The sequence below is a fragment of the Panicum virgatum genome, chromosome 8K (genome assembly GCF_016808335.1).
Source record: "Panicum virgatum strain AP13 chromosome 8K, P.virgatum_v5, whole genome shotgun sequence".
NCBI classification, from domain to species: Eukaryota; Viridiplantae; Streptophyta; class Magnoliopsida; order Poales; family Poaceae; genus Panicum; species Panicum virgatum.
In genome coordinates, this window is record NC_053143.1 from 48019451 (window position 1) to 48033182 (window position 13732).

At 45.4% G+C, this 13732-nt stretch overlaps 5 non-coding genes across 5 annotated transcripts; all 5 read left to right on the top strand.

Annotated features, from left to right (window-relative positions):
• The first annotated feature begins 3964 nt into the window (after nucleotides 1–3964).
• TRNAP-AGG lies at nucleotides 3965–4036 on the top strand. Its single transcript has one exon. It is a non-coding gene; the product is annotated as a tRNA-Pro (tRNA).
• Nucleotides 4037–4815: 779 nt separating this feature from the next.
• Nucleotides 4816–4887, top strand: TRNAS-AGA. Its single transcript has one exon. It is a non-coding gene; the product is annotated as a tRNA-Ser (tRNA).
• Nucleotides 4888–6031: 1144 nt separating this feature from the next.
• TRNAP-AGG lies at nucleotides 6032–6103 on the top strand. Its single transcript has one exon. It is a non-coding gene; the product is annotated as a tRNA-Pro (tRNA).
• Nucleotides 6104–9781: 3678 nt separating this feature from the next.
• On the top strand, nucleotides 9782–9853 carry TRNAP-AGG. Its single transcript has one exon. It is a non-coding gene; the product is annotated as a tRNA-Pro (tRNA).
• A 320-nt stretch (nucleotides 9854–10173) lies between these two features.
• TRNAP-AGG lies at nucleotides 10174–10245 on the top strand. Its single transcript has one exon. It is a non-coding gene; the product is annotated as a tRNA-Pro (tRNA).
• The last annotated feature ends 3487 nt before the right edge of the window (nucleotides 10246–13732 follow it).

Sequence of the window (13732 nt, forward strand, 5' to 3'; positions counted from 1 at the left end):
CTTGCCATCCGCTTGAAGCTGCAGGCCTTGCCAATAGACAGTCTGCTGATTCCACTCAAAAAAAAAAAATCTACTCTGCTGATTGCTGAATCCCCCAGTAGCTGCTACGCCACTGTTTTTCTGAGATGGTCCTGGAGAGGAATTATTCATCGGCGCAGCATTCTCCTGGCACAGTGGCAAAAGAGTGCTCTGATGTGTCGTCCAAGTGGGTACTCATTGATGTTTTCGGGTTTCTTATTTTAGTTTATTTTCTCTCCTAAAAAAATTACGTAACATACAATTCCAATTCATTTTATCAAGTTTTGGGTCGACCTAATAACCCAAAAAAAATGCGACTTACGTCCCTAGTCGTCCATGTTCTACCGGCTATTGGCATGGTTGGTGTGCTCCACCCCGGTTTCGTATACTACACATCCTGAACGATTTGTGGGAGCATCTCTCCTTCCCGGTGTCCTTATTCTTGCTTTTGTAGTTCCACTATGCAAAGTGCACCGGGGCAGGCAGTAACGTGAAGTTATTTTCAGTTCAGTTTGCATTTTTTTTTTACCTTGTTTTCCCCTGGACTGGTACTGAAGTGGAAGTTGAAATTTGGACCTCGCCTGCATGGGGTAGAAATCTGAATACATTGCCACTCGTCAGGTAAGAAACATTACTGATCGACACAAGTGGAAATAGAAAGGTAGGCACAGGCACAACTTTAAAACAATTATATTATAGAGATAAAAGTATGTTGGCACAGAACTAGGGCCAACACACCAAAGCGCTAGAACGCGCAGCGAGCGACGGCACGACGCAGCGCCGATGCTCAGACTGGTCGGGTATACCGGTCAGACCGGTTGTCGCTGGGAAGACCGGCGGCGAAACAACCGAACGTCGCCCGGGAAGGACCCATCGGGGCAGGCGCACGCAAGGTTGTTCTAGGGTCGGCAGGCCACCTAGAACGCCATCAATCGATGTAGAGACGAAGGAGGAACATCAAATAGTAGATTGGAAAAGTTAGGGCAAAGAGAAAAGATAAAAAGATAAAAGTTATGTATTTGATCGATTGGATACCTCAATTGGTCGTGGCCCTTTATATTTATAGGGTGGGTGGACTTATCCCGCAAAAAATCCTATTACAAGATCTAAATCTATGAAAATCCCTAGTTGTACTCGGACTCTGTTTGGACTGGTCAGACCGGTCAAACCTACCGGTCGGCTACTGCCGGACTGGCTACAGTATCACAGACCGATCAGATCGCCTGTGCTGACCGGTCAGACCGGTTGATCTGGTTTGCTGCCAATTTTGGTCGTCAACAAAAAACTGCACAAGATTAATGTAGAATCCAATGACATGAACTCTCTCATTTCTTTTGTTTTCTTTTCCTATGCATATCATATAGCTGTGATCCTATGGATTTAGTCTAATGATAAGATTCGCTTACGGAGCAAAAGGTCCGAAGTTTGATTCTCGGAATCCCAAATCTGAATGAAAACCTTTTGCATCTTAACTGAATGACGTGGTTGCATACTTGCATGATGTTCAGATGATGAGAATTCGATCTGGAGTCAGGACAATTGAATGTGGACCACAAGTCCGCAACATTCAGTATTTGAAGATAAGGTATTGGACACAACCTCACGAGGTGTCAGACTGTATGCCTGAATATGGAAAGTAAGTTCAATGCTTAAAAATTTCCAAAACTGAAAACAGTATATGTAAACTGTATAGCACAGTAACGAATCAATTTAGTTTATCAGACAGAATCATCATACAAGTAACATATGAAAAAGGCATCGTGGAACAGAACTAACTTGCATTATTGTTGAAACTGTTCAGGGGCGTTCACTCAGTGTTGAATTGGCCGTCTAGGAACTAAATTTATGTTCATCTTTGCCAACTTACATCAATGGATCATATCTAACTGAAGTTAAAAGTAGTCTAGTGTAACATTTCAATAATGGCTAGCTCACTGAACTCTTTGTTCTGCTTATACCACTGAATTTAGCCATTGAAACTGCTACAATATCTTTCAGATAATAACCAATTACAAGCTTACAAAACTTATTTTACATTAAATTGTGAACATACATCTATATGTGGCAATTTCATATCTATTATCTTATTATTTGGCCAATAAACGGAGCATACACATTCGCTCTCAAGGCCTAGAAATTCCCCCGTTAATCGGAGAAAAATAGAAAAATAAAAATTACCCACCATTGCCATTACAATAAAAATTAGCCTAAAATACCCTTTGTGCCTAATAAAAAATCACCCACCAATACCATTATGAAAAATTAAATATAAAATACCATTTAGCTATGTATCAGTTATAAATATACACTATTAATAAAAACTAAAGCTAACAACAATCAATCAAAATAAAATGAAAATAAGAATAATTATCTGCATAATATTATTAAAGCTCATGTCGGTACCCCAGGACTGGGGTACCCCCTCTTGCTATGTCTAGGCAAGGGTCTCGTAGTTATCCTTAGCTACGCCCTGACGACCGAGCAGCCGGACCCCTGTGGTCCGGAGCCCTACTCTCCCGGCAAATGGCCCCGGACCCGCTCTCCGCTCGGGGAAGATCCGGCGACGCCACGTGTCCAGGAGGGAGGCCCTCCGCCGCAACCGCTGGGGGTCCCGGACCCCAGCTGGGTCCCGTACCCCCATATACTATCCGGACCCCTCAGTGGGTGGAACCGACACCCCGCTTGGGTCCGGAGCCGCCACGTGTCCACAGGTACGGGCGCGCGTGCGGTACCGCTTGGCTTCCACTAGAAGACTCGCCTACCTACCGCATTCAATGCGGTAGACGGAAGCGCGCCTTGCCACAGCAGAGCCCGAGGCGGCTTTTGCCAGGTTGCACTGTTGATCGCGTGTTACCAAGGCGCGTAGTACAGTCGCTGGCACCGTCCACGCCGCGTATGTCAGTCTGCTATGCCAGTTGGACACGGCGGCTCGGCTTCGCCCGTTATGACGCCTACACAGTAGGCCCAGCAGTCTACGCCGCAAGCTCCATCACCCCAACGGGCGCCTTGCCGATGGGACAATAAGGACTCCCCTCAGTCAGAGAATCTACAGGGCGATGAAGCATATCCGAGAAGAGATCCTCACCCGCTGTAGCTCCATTAAAGCTTCATGTGCAGTATACTATACATCCACGTTAGACCCACCTGTCGGGGTCTAACTACTGTGTACGCGTCCCCTTACTCTATAAAAGGGAGACGCCCGTTAGGAAAGGACTTAGGCCCAAGGGGGCGGAGGATAGTCCCATTCATACCTAGAGCAATACACCACTCAGTGGACGTAGGGTATTACGCTCCGGTGGCCCGAACCACTCTAAATCCGTGTGTTCTTGCGTTCTAGCCCCCCAAGCTAGATCAACCTAATAGCCTAGCACTTCCCCGAGTACTCCCCCTCGGGGAATAGGCGGGTGCGTTCCGCCACCCGGCTGTGGGTACCCCCCAAAAGCCCACGACAGCTCAACAAATCAAATTGTTATTATAGGTAGATCATAGTTGAATTGTTTTAATCAACAATAAGGCATAATTTACGATAATGAATAGGATGATGTATGGTAAAAAAATAGTATAACTTTTAAGTAAGGATGCAACGACATGTAAATTTTTGAATTTCAATACTAGCCGCGCAAATGTGCTGGCTATACGCCTAGTTTAACTGAATTTAGATGTAGTTTAGAACTTATCAGTATAAGAATCTCTTAATCACGAGCCCTTTATTTCTAATGCATTGGTGTTATAAAGTAATTACTATGATGATATATATATACATGAAGTAGTTCTGTTTTCTAGATATACACTTGCTCCTCTCTTCACTGCTTTTGCCATTTGGACCTTTTTCGCCCAAACTCAATATAGAACATTTACCACTGCACCAAACCTCAGAAGGCAGTGCAAATTTGATAGCTGTTTTTTTTTGTCTGAAATTTATCAGATACACATATATAGCACTGCTGGGGATTTAGTCTAGTGGTAAGATGTACGCTTAGGGAGCGTAAGGTCCCGAGTTCAATTCTCGGAATCCCCAACCTGAAAAGATTTTTGAATTTTGATGCCAAGGGCAGATGGTCTTGGATGATATTGAGATGAGGCGAATCAGGTCTGGACAATGAAATCTGAACCACATCCTGCATGTGAAGATAAGGCATAGGACACAACCTCACAAAGCTTCAGACTATAACTCAGTATAAAGGTAACTGTTGTAGTCCGTTCAATGCTGTTTATGTCCGAACTACGGGCCATACAAGTAAAGAATATTTTATATCAACACTGAACTTAAATTTTATTATATAGAACCATAACACAACTAATTTATTGCATTTGTGCTGTGGAACAGAGCTAACTTGCATTGCTGAAATTTTTCAGCACATGTTGGCTGAGAGGTGCCTGAACTCTTTGTCTTGCTTAGAAACATGCACAGAAACATTCAGTTATTGATCAATTATAAGTCTAGAAACTTTATCTATGTTCAGTTTGTCAACAGACATCTGTTCGACGTTTTATTGAATTTTTTGTGTAGTCTAGAATTTATCAGTATATGAATCTCTTGGTCATGAGCCATCTTATTTCTAATATCATGTGTTAGAAAGTAATTAGAACAAGGCCTGCATTGCTCCCACAATTCAGACCGGCAATACCATCCAAAAGAAATAAATGGAATGTTTACTATTGGACTAGTCCTCAGAAGCAAGAACAGATAAATCTTTTTTTTTCAAATAAAGAATAGACAAACGTAAACCTTTGCAAATTTGATATGCGTGTTTTTTTGTGTTTGAAATTCTGCAGATAGATGCGTAGAACAGATATGGGGATTTGGTCTAGTGGTAAGATGTACGCTTAGAGAGCGTAAGGTCCCGAATTCAATTCTCGGAATCCCCAACCTGAAAAGCTTTTAGCATTTTGATGTGAAGGACAGGTGTTCTTGGATGGTATTCATATGATGAGCATTTTGTCTGGACAGTGGTTTCCGGGCCACATTCAGACTGTAAGGATTGCATTTTCAAACATTTTAATGTGAAGGACAGGTGTTCCTGAATGGTATTTATATAATGAGCATTTTGTCTGGACAACTCTCAGACCTTGTACGGTTGTACCTGTGCTTGTGAGATAGCTATTGACTACAGAGTAAGTAATCACATATCCAGTCCTGAAGGGGATTTATATAAGATAGAACTGACATAACATCAATGCACTACAATAATATTGTTCTGACTATGATGCTGGATGTAGCACTAAGTTGCACAATAGCATTCACTCAGAACTGCAATTAGTCACAGATCACTTAGCTGCCATTGTTTCCACGCTCTACCTTGCCATCTTAATCTATGGATTTTATCTCCTGAATTTGACAGGATTAGAAGTTATTTATAAATTACATTATCTTCAGACAATGAGTATAGCATCTGAATTCTGGAGTCCGGACCATCTTCACATAGTGACAGATTACTGTGTGGCCACAATTTCACAAGACATGTACTTATACCTGTAACAGAATGCTCCTAAAATAGTCAATGATAATTGCACTAGAGCACAGGCCACGAAGGTTTTAGTTAGGCTTATACCTGTAACTCCATGTGATGCTGAATCCCCACCTATTTTGACTGGATTAACATTGTTGTTAGTAGACCTGTCACAGTATTAACACAATTATTATCTTGAACACAATTAACAACTGCCCTGTACTGCAATAGTAGTGAAGTATTCATTTATATGTGATGGCTCGTCAGTTATCCTGGTGATGAACCGGCAACCAAAAGCTGCAGAAGGCCTCCTTTTTTTCAGTTTCATCTTGTCAACTTAAGCAAGTGCATTGATCTTCTTCGCTATTAATTTGACCAAATCAATGTAGCCAAAGAATCTTTCCATGATTTCGAATTCATGGCCATTGTTAACTTCCATTAAGGGTCTGAAGTCCATTAATTGATCCTGCAGAATGACCGTCATAACAGATAAAAAGTAAATCATCTGAATTTGCGGCCTCTTTCATTCCTGAAAAACCTGCAGACATGCATAGGGCACAGCAGGGGATTTAGTCTAGTGGTAAGATGTACGCTTAGGGAGCGTAAGGTCCCGAGTTCAATTCTCGGAATCCCCAACCTGAAACCCATTTTTGCAGTTCCTGCCAATGCAAATTCAGAGTTCTGGCTGACCCTGAGTTGCCTGAAGATGATGTTTTTGTTTTGGACCACATACATGTGAGGTTCAGAACTTGTGTATGCATGTGAGACCGCTTTGTTTTGTGCGAAGTTGAGCACTCTGATTGTGCTGCTGGATGTAGCAATTACACCTAGTTGCACAGTAATACTCAGTAAGTGATTTGGTTAGTGATCACTTGGTTTCAGGTTTTGTCTATGCCTTACCTTGCCATCTTACATTCTACAGAAATTGTCAGAATTAGAAGTTGACTATAGTACATGGACTCCGGACCGGAGTATGGAACACCTTCACAAAGTGACAGATTAATGTGTGGACCACAGTGTCACACAAGGGATAGCTATACGGCTATACCTGTAATGACAATGCTACTAAATAGTTGAAGTAATTACAGTAAGGTGGAAGCCACAAAGTCACAAGGTGTTAGCTAGACTTATACCTGTATGTGTGTAACTACAATACAGCTAGCATGGTCAATGGCTCAACTCAGTGCTGTATATCCACCAGTTTGGACTGGAGTAACTTTTTATATATATAAAAAAAAGATTTCTGATTTGTAACTGTATGGCAATAGGATACTGCAGTAGAATTTACTATAGTTTTTTTGTCAACTTAAGCAAGTGCTCTGGTCTTCCCTACGAGACGCCGCATGAAGCAGAGGATCGGAGTGCTTTACCCTGACGTGGGGATCGACCCTATGCAAACTTGCAGTGGGGCTTGCTGACGGCGCGTGGACAACACCGGCCAACGAAAGCCGCGACGCCGGCCGGCGTTCCGGTCGAGACGCGCCGCCGCGCCGCATGAGGAAAATTCGGGGTTTCCCTAACGCCGGCCGTGAGCGGGTCACTCACAGCAGCCTCGGACACCGCGCACAGCATGGATCCTAGGCCCCCGGGCGGTGGAAGCCGGCGAGTCCGACGCCCCAGGCCGCGGTAGAGAGAACCCTTCCTGCTATGGTTTAAGGGACGGCGCCGCCAGTAACCGTGGAGATGGACTGCAGCTCCCATCAATGGAGCACGGCGCCGACGCGCGCGGCACTCTTGCGCGACCCCCCGAGAACGACGACGTTGATCAAGTCAGGGTATCAATCCGCCGAATCCGAGCCGCAAATATCTGATCGAACGGTCTCCAGGTACCCAAGGGGTGGACGGTAAATGAAATACCGTCCACCCCCGCCCCCAGCAAGACCTCGACCCCCGTCCGCTTCGGGCCCCGGCTTGCCACCGCCGCGTTCCCGCCGCCGCATCCGTGCTCCAGGCGGCCGGAATCCATGGTTCCGCGGAACCTGCGGGCCAGAGCGAGGCTGTCTTCTTCCAAGACAGCAATCGTCGTCGGCTCGTCGAAGCTAGATGTCAGATACAAGAGGGACGCCTCCCCCGCGCTGATGAGGCCCTGCCGAGTTCCAAGCACGGAGCACCCCAGCCATGGAGACCGTGCTGAGGAGCGCGTTCTTGAACCAGGCAGAGCCCCTCGGGGTTTATGGCGACCTCGCGTCTCTATGGCGGCCGGCCTCGGATGACGCGGCATGCGTGCCGGCCGGCCGGCGTCCACTGCACAGTCCAGATGACGATCGAGAAGAGGATCAGGTCCCTGCTTCTCGCGTTGGCTGTCGTAGTAGGACTGTGCCCCCGCCCCGGCGTCTCCTCCGAAGAATGCATCGGCGGCACTGCCGGCGTCCTGGAGCAGCGTGGGCGCCGTCGAGCTCCGCCGCTCGCCATCCTGGCGCCATGCGCCCGACCTCCCTCTTCGAGACTGGAACGACCATGTCAGACCGTGGCTACGCCCGATCCGGACCGCACATGTCTCATCCAACGGTTTGCAGGTACCCAAGGGGTGGACGGTAATCGAAATACCGTCCACCCCCGACCCCGGCAACGCCGTCCACAAGCGCCGCCTCCGCTTCGTGCCCCGGCTAGCCACCGCGCCGCCGCGTTCCCGCCTCCGTATCCTTGCTCCCGGCCGCCGGAATCCATGGTGCTGCGCCACCCGCCGCCCACGGCGCGAGGCTGTCTTCTTCCAAGATAGCAATCGTTATCGTCGCAGCTAACTGGCCAAGCGCACGCGTGCTGTTCCGGCGGCTCGAGCTCCGCTGGTCATCACGCTCGATGGCTCAGGATAGACAAGAGACGACTACGATTGCGTGATCATCAGAAGCATACCGCTGCGCGGTAGTCTGATTTCATGCACAATAATTGCTTGCAACTGTAAATTCAGTCCACTGATGGCAACCGAGGCATTGGCATGACGATTATGACGCCCCTGCTTCTATCAGAATTCATTCTTTTTTTTTGAACGGGATATCAGACTTCATTCTTCAGACAGCGGAGCTGCAGAGGAGAGCAATGCGGAGCAATCTTTGCCACAAGACAAGATCGCTCTTGAAGTAGCTTTCAGAAGGTGAAATCGACGCACCATGACAGCGGAAATCTGACTTGCCGGACAATACGGTACAACAGCCGTGTTGTTCGCTACAACGGCTGGAATCACGGAAGTACGCCAGGGCCAAGGGCAGCAGCGACTTGAGATAATTTCAGGAGCATTTCTCAATCACTGTTGCCAATCATGGATTAATTAGGCTTATTAGATTAGTCTCGCGAATTAGCACTCATCTGTCAAAAAATTTATAAACAAATTTTATTTAATACTCTTAAATAGCAAGATTCTCTTTGATGTGATAGAGACTAAACTTTAGTCCCGGGAAACAAACAACCCAATAGCTTTGTTAAGTTTTCTACTATTCATTAATTCATTACTCTGTATTTAGTACAATGTTACTCTTGAAGGAGTTATGCTCCCTTATATCTGGTGCTGGAATACAGTTGATCCGAACTATATCTTGATTTGTTGAGCTCCAAGAAATGGACAGTGCAAAATAATTAATAAGGGGCAATTGCGTTCTTGCCCCTCCCCTGTTTGAACCTCAATTGTGATTTTACCCTCACTTTCTTTCACTTTGCATTTTTACCCCTACTATTTGAAAATGAAGCTTCATTCTATCTCTACTCCGTGAACACACTTAACGGTGTCAAAGAAGACAATTTTGACCTTGCGAATATACCCCTATTGTAATTACAGTAAGGTGGAAGCCACAAAGTCAGAAGGTGTTAGCTAGACTTATACCTGTATGTGTGTAACTACTATACAGCTAGCATGGTCAATGGCTCAACTCAGTGCTGTATATCCACCAGTTTGGACTAGAGTAACATTTTTTTATATAAAAAAGATTTCTGATTTGTAACTGTATGGCAATAGGACACTGCAGTAGAATTTATATATTAGTGAAGTACCATACACAGTAATATACGATGATGCATCAGCTATGCTGGTGATGAACCTGCCACCAGAAGCGGCATAAGGCCTTTACTATCATTCCATTTTTCCAGTTTCAGTTTGCACCGCCTCCCCACTCCTTTCAGTTTCATTTTGTCAACTTAAGCAAGTGCTCTGATCTTCCCTACTACATCTGACTAAATCCAACTAGAACGAAGGTCCATGGTTTCAAATACAAGGCCATTGTTCCTGTGCAGAACCTACCCTGACAACAGATAAAAGCAAATCATCTGAATTCGCTGTCTCTCTTGAATTTCTGAAAACCTGCAGACATGCATAGAGCACAGCTGGGGATTTTGTCTAGTGGTAAGATGTACGCTTAGGGAGCGTAAGGTCCCGAGTTCAATTCTCGGAATCCCCAGCCTGAAAACCCTTTTTGCAGTCCATGGCAGTGCAAATTCAGAAGAGATCTGGATGGCCCTGAATGGCCTGAAGATGAGGTTTTGGTTTTGGTTCTGGACCACACACATTGTCTCATAGTCTCATGAGGCGACATGTGAGGCTGTTTTGTTCTGGTCTGAGTTTGAGCAGCCTGGAGTCTCACTGCATGCCAGGATTGCCGCAGGGTATTTGTACTAGGTCTGGATGATCCTGACTGCGCATTGTATTTGTACGAGTGTATCGACATATATACTATAGAAATAATAATAAATAAATATGGAAAAGTCATAAATCAAAACCGGGCATTTGGTCTAGTGGTATGATTCTCGCTTAGGGTGCGAGAGGTCCCGAGTTCAATTCTCGGAATGCCCCATTGTTTTCTTTTTTGTTTTTTTACCTCCAATCGCCAATATGTGCCTGGGCTAGCGATGTCGTTATCGTTTCAGAACAGAACGGGCAGTATTAGTATTGGGCCCGGCCATGCCCGTTACCCGGAGTACAACTCATGACATAATTTTTTTTTATTTTCCTTCCCTACGCCGAATTTTGTGCTGAACTCACATGATGCTCGGTGAATGACTCCAACACATACATGCATGCAGCATAAGTATGGAAACTGTGCACATCAACGTGAGAAGACCAATTTGGTGGTTGGTGATCCGAATGGCTATGCATCGCTCGGGTTACAAAAACTAGATCCATCGCTCGAAGAATAACATGTGGATAAGTGGAATGATTTCGGCCCAAAAAAGCGTAAAGATATTGGCCCACGAGAAGCCCGCCTATTGGCTGAAGGTTGTGTCGTGTTATGCGGTGGTGCTGTTGTCTGATGCAGTTGCATGCATAGGCGTGAAAGAGAAGCACGCATGTGAACCATCGTTTAATTCGCTGAAGCGGTGCTGCCGCCGCCATTTGCATGAATGCTAGCGTGCAGTTGCTTGTGCGCTATTTTTTCTTTGAGTAAATATCACCAGCGGTCTCTGAACTTGTCCCGAGTTCTCATCCCGGTCCCGGTACTCTCAAAATGCACGTCTAGGTCCCTAAACTTGTCCCGAGTTCTCATCCCGGTCCCGATACTCTCAAAATGCACGTCTAGGTCCCTGAACTTGTCCCGAGTTCTCATCCCGGTCCATGAACTTGCTAATCTGTTTCATATAGGTCAAAACCTCCATAACATGCGCTCCAAACAGTACGATTAAGTGAACTGATAGGTGGGGCCCATATGGCAGTCACACCTCTCCCTTCTCCCTCCTCTCTTGCTCCCAACGTCGCTGCCCATGGCCATGGCCATCTTCAACCTTGAGAATGGGGAAGGGGGCAGGCTCATGCCATGGCCAGAACCGGAGCGGGGCTCGCCCGCCAGGGCGCGCCGGCGGTGGTGGCCATGGAGGGCGCCGCCCTCGGGGTGGCACGACATCCACAGGGAGCGGGGTAGCCGAGGGTCGCGTGGGACGACGGCCTTGACGGCAGCGCGGCTGGGTAGGGAGGGCGTGGGGCCGGTGGAGGGGCGGCTGGGATGCGGGGTCCGCCGTCGGTGCGGCCAAGCGGCGGTTGGGGCATGAACGAGGACCGGGGCGGCGCGGAGCTGAGGTCCATCGTGGCAGCGCAGGCGCACGGGTGGCGACAGACACTAGGGGTGGGGTCCGGCGGCGCCCATACAGAGGGAGGAGGGAGAAGGGAGAGGTGTGACTGCCATATGGGCCCCACCTAATCAGTTCACTTAATCGTACTGTTTGGAGCGCATGTTATGGAGATTTGGACCTATATGAAACAGATTAGCAAATTCATGGACCGGGATGAGAACTCGGGACAAGTTCAGGGACCTAGACGTACATTTTGAGAGTACCGGGACCGGGATGAGAACTCGGGACAAGTTCAGGGACCTAGACGTGCATTTTAAGAGTACCGGGACCGGGATGAGAACTCGTGACAAGTTCAGGGACCGCTGGTGAAATTTACTCTTTTTCTTTCCTCTTTTATTTCTTTTTTCTTCTCTTTATTTTATTTTTTTACCTATTTCTCTTTCGAATATGATTATCCCACTATGTCCTATCTAATGTTTTCTTTTATTCTTTTGTTATTTGTTATTGTTTAATTTATCCATTAATTTTTTTATAGATAGTAATATTTTATTTTGTCTTCATAATATGATGTTCCATATTTAAAATTTATTTATTCGTTTTGTAGATTAAATTATTCGGCCATGTTGACTCATTTGTTCGCGATATTTACTTTTTATTATTTAGTCTATATAATCAAATGTTCGCGATGTTTAATATTTTGTTCGTTATATATTATTATTTATTTGTTGTATTTATTTTTTTTATTCATAAAAAATATTTTTTTCGTTTGTGTTGTTAAAATATTTATTCCAGTAGCTGAAACTAATTACTATTTATTATTAATAAATATTTCTAAAAAATATCATGCAAATATAGGGAAGTGTGGTCTTGTTTTGAAGATCTTGTCATAAAAAAGATAATGGTGCAATCCAAATTTAATCTGAATTATCGGTTTAATAGTTATAATTCTTTTTAGTTTGTGATTTTCATGCATGTGGGTGACGTCAACATTGTTGTCTACTTTGCATGCATGCATGAACTACCTCTCTAATCTAGCCGCCAACGTACACGTCAGTGGGCCTAATGTACGGCCCAAAATAATATCACCACAGAAAATTAGATCTCGTCTCTTCAGGCGATGGGTGATTTAATCATCACCTGAAGTGATGCATAGCCGCGCCCGTTCGTGATCACCGAACCGATATGGTCACAAAGCTGCGACCATAAGGTGTAATAGACACGAATATTGTTCACCACATGGGAAGAATATTACTATAGCCAGTTAACTCCAAAAGAGTAAGGCTGTGTTTAGTTCGCGAAAATGTTTGGGTTTTGATACTGTAGCACATTTCGTTGTTACTTGACAAATAATGTTCAATCATGTACTAATTAGGCTTAAAAGATTCATCTCGTGCTAATCAGTTAAATTGTGTAATTAGTTATTTTTTCAATTGCATTTAATACTTTATGCATGTGTCTAAAAATTCGATGTAACAGGTACTGTAGGAATTTTTTTAAACTAAACAGGGCCTAAGCCGCTCGCTGAGCTCTATGCCGCCCACCACGTGCTGCTGCTACTGCCGCCGCCGCCGCTGCAACAGCCTTGACGAGTACCGCTACCGTGCACTCGGCCGCGCTCGTGGCCATTGACCGCGGCAGCCCGTGCCTCGATAACAGCCACGCCAACGGAGGAAGTAGTTTATACCACTTTTCTAATTTCTTAAATTCAATTTTTGTGAGCACGTTTAGGATTGGGTGTAAATTAAAGTAAAGTATAGAGAGTAGCAGTCGTGCTCGTTTCAGCAACGGTGTCCGATCCGAGTCAGAGTCTGCTTATCGTGGTCCAGCTACTCTAATCCGTGTCCTTACATGATTATTCCCTGTTCGTTCTTGCCGCAGCGACCCTCCCGACCCCTCCCAGGTTCACAATATCGCTCGAAATTTCGCGGTATACCCGATATTTTGGTTTTATCGGCGGGGTCCGATATTTTTTTTACCGGCCGAAATTGATTTTTTGAATATTTGTTTTACTAAAAAATAAATTTAAAAAATAAAGATAAAAAATAAAAAATAAAAATAAAAATAAAAAATCCCGATATTTCTGATATTTCGCCTATATCGGTGATGGCCGATTTTTTTTTCATACCGGAATTAAAAACCCTGCCCCTCCCTCCAATTAATCCTCGATCGGAATTCACCATTGCTTGGCTTCTCGGAGTTGGCTAGCTAGCTGCAGCAGCCGCGTCGTCGCCGGCTTCCCACAGCGCACCAGCCACACGCGCGGCGGCGATCTGACC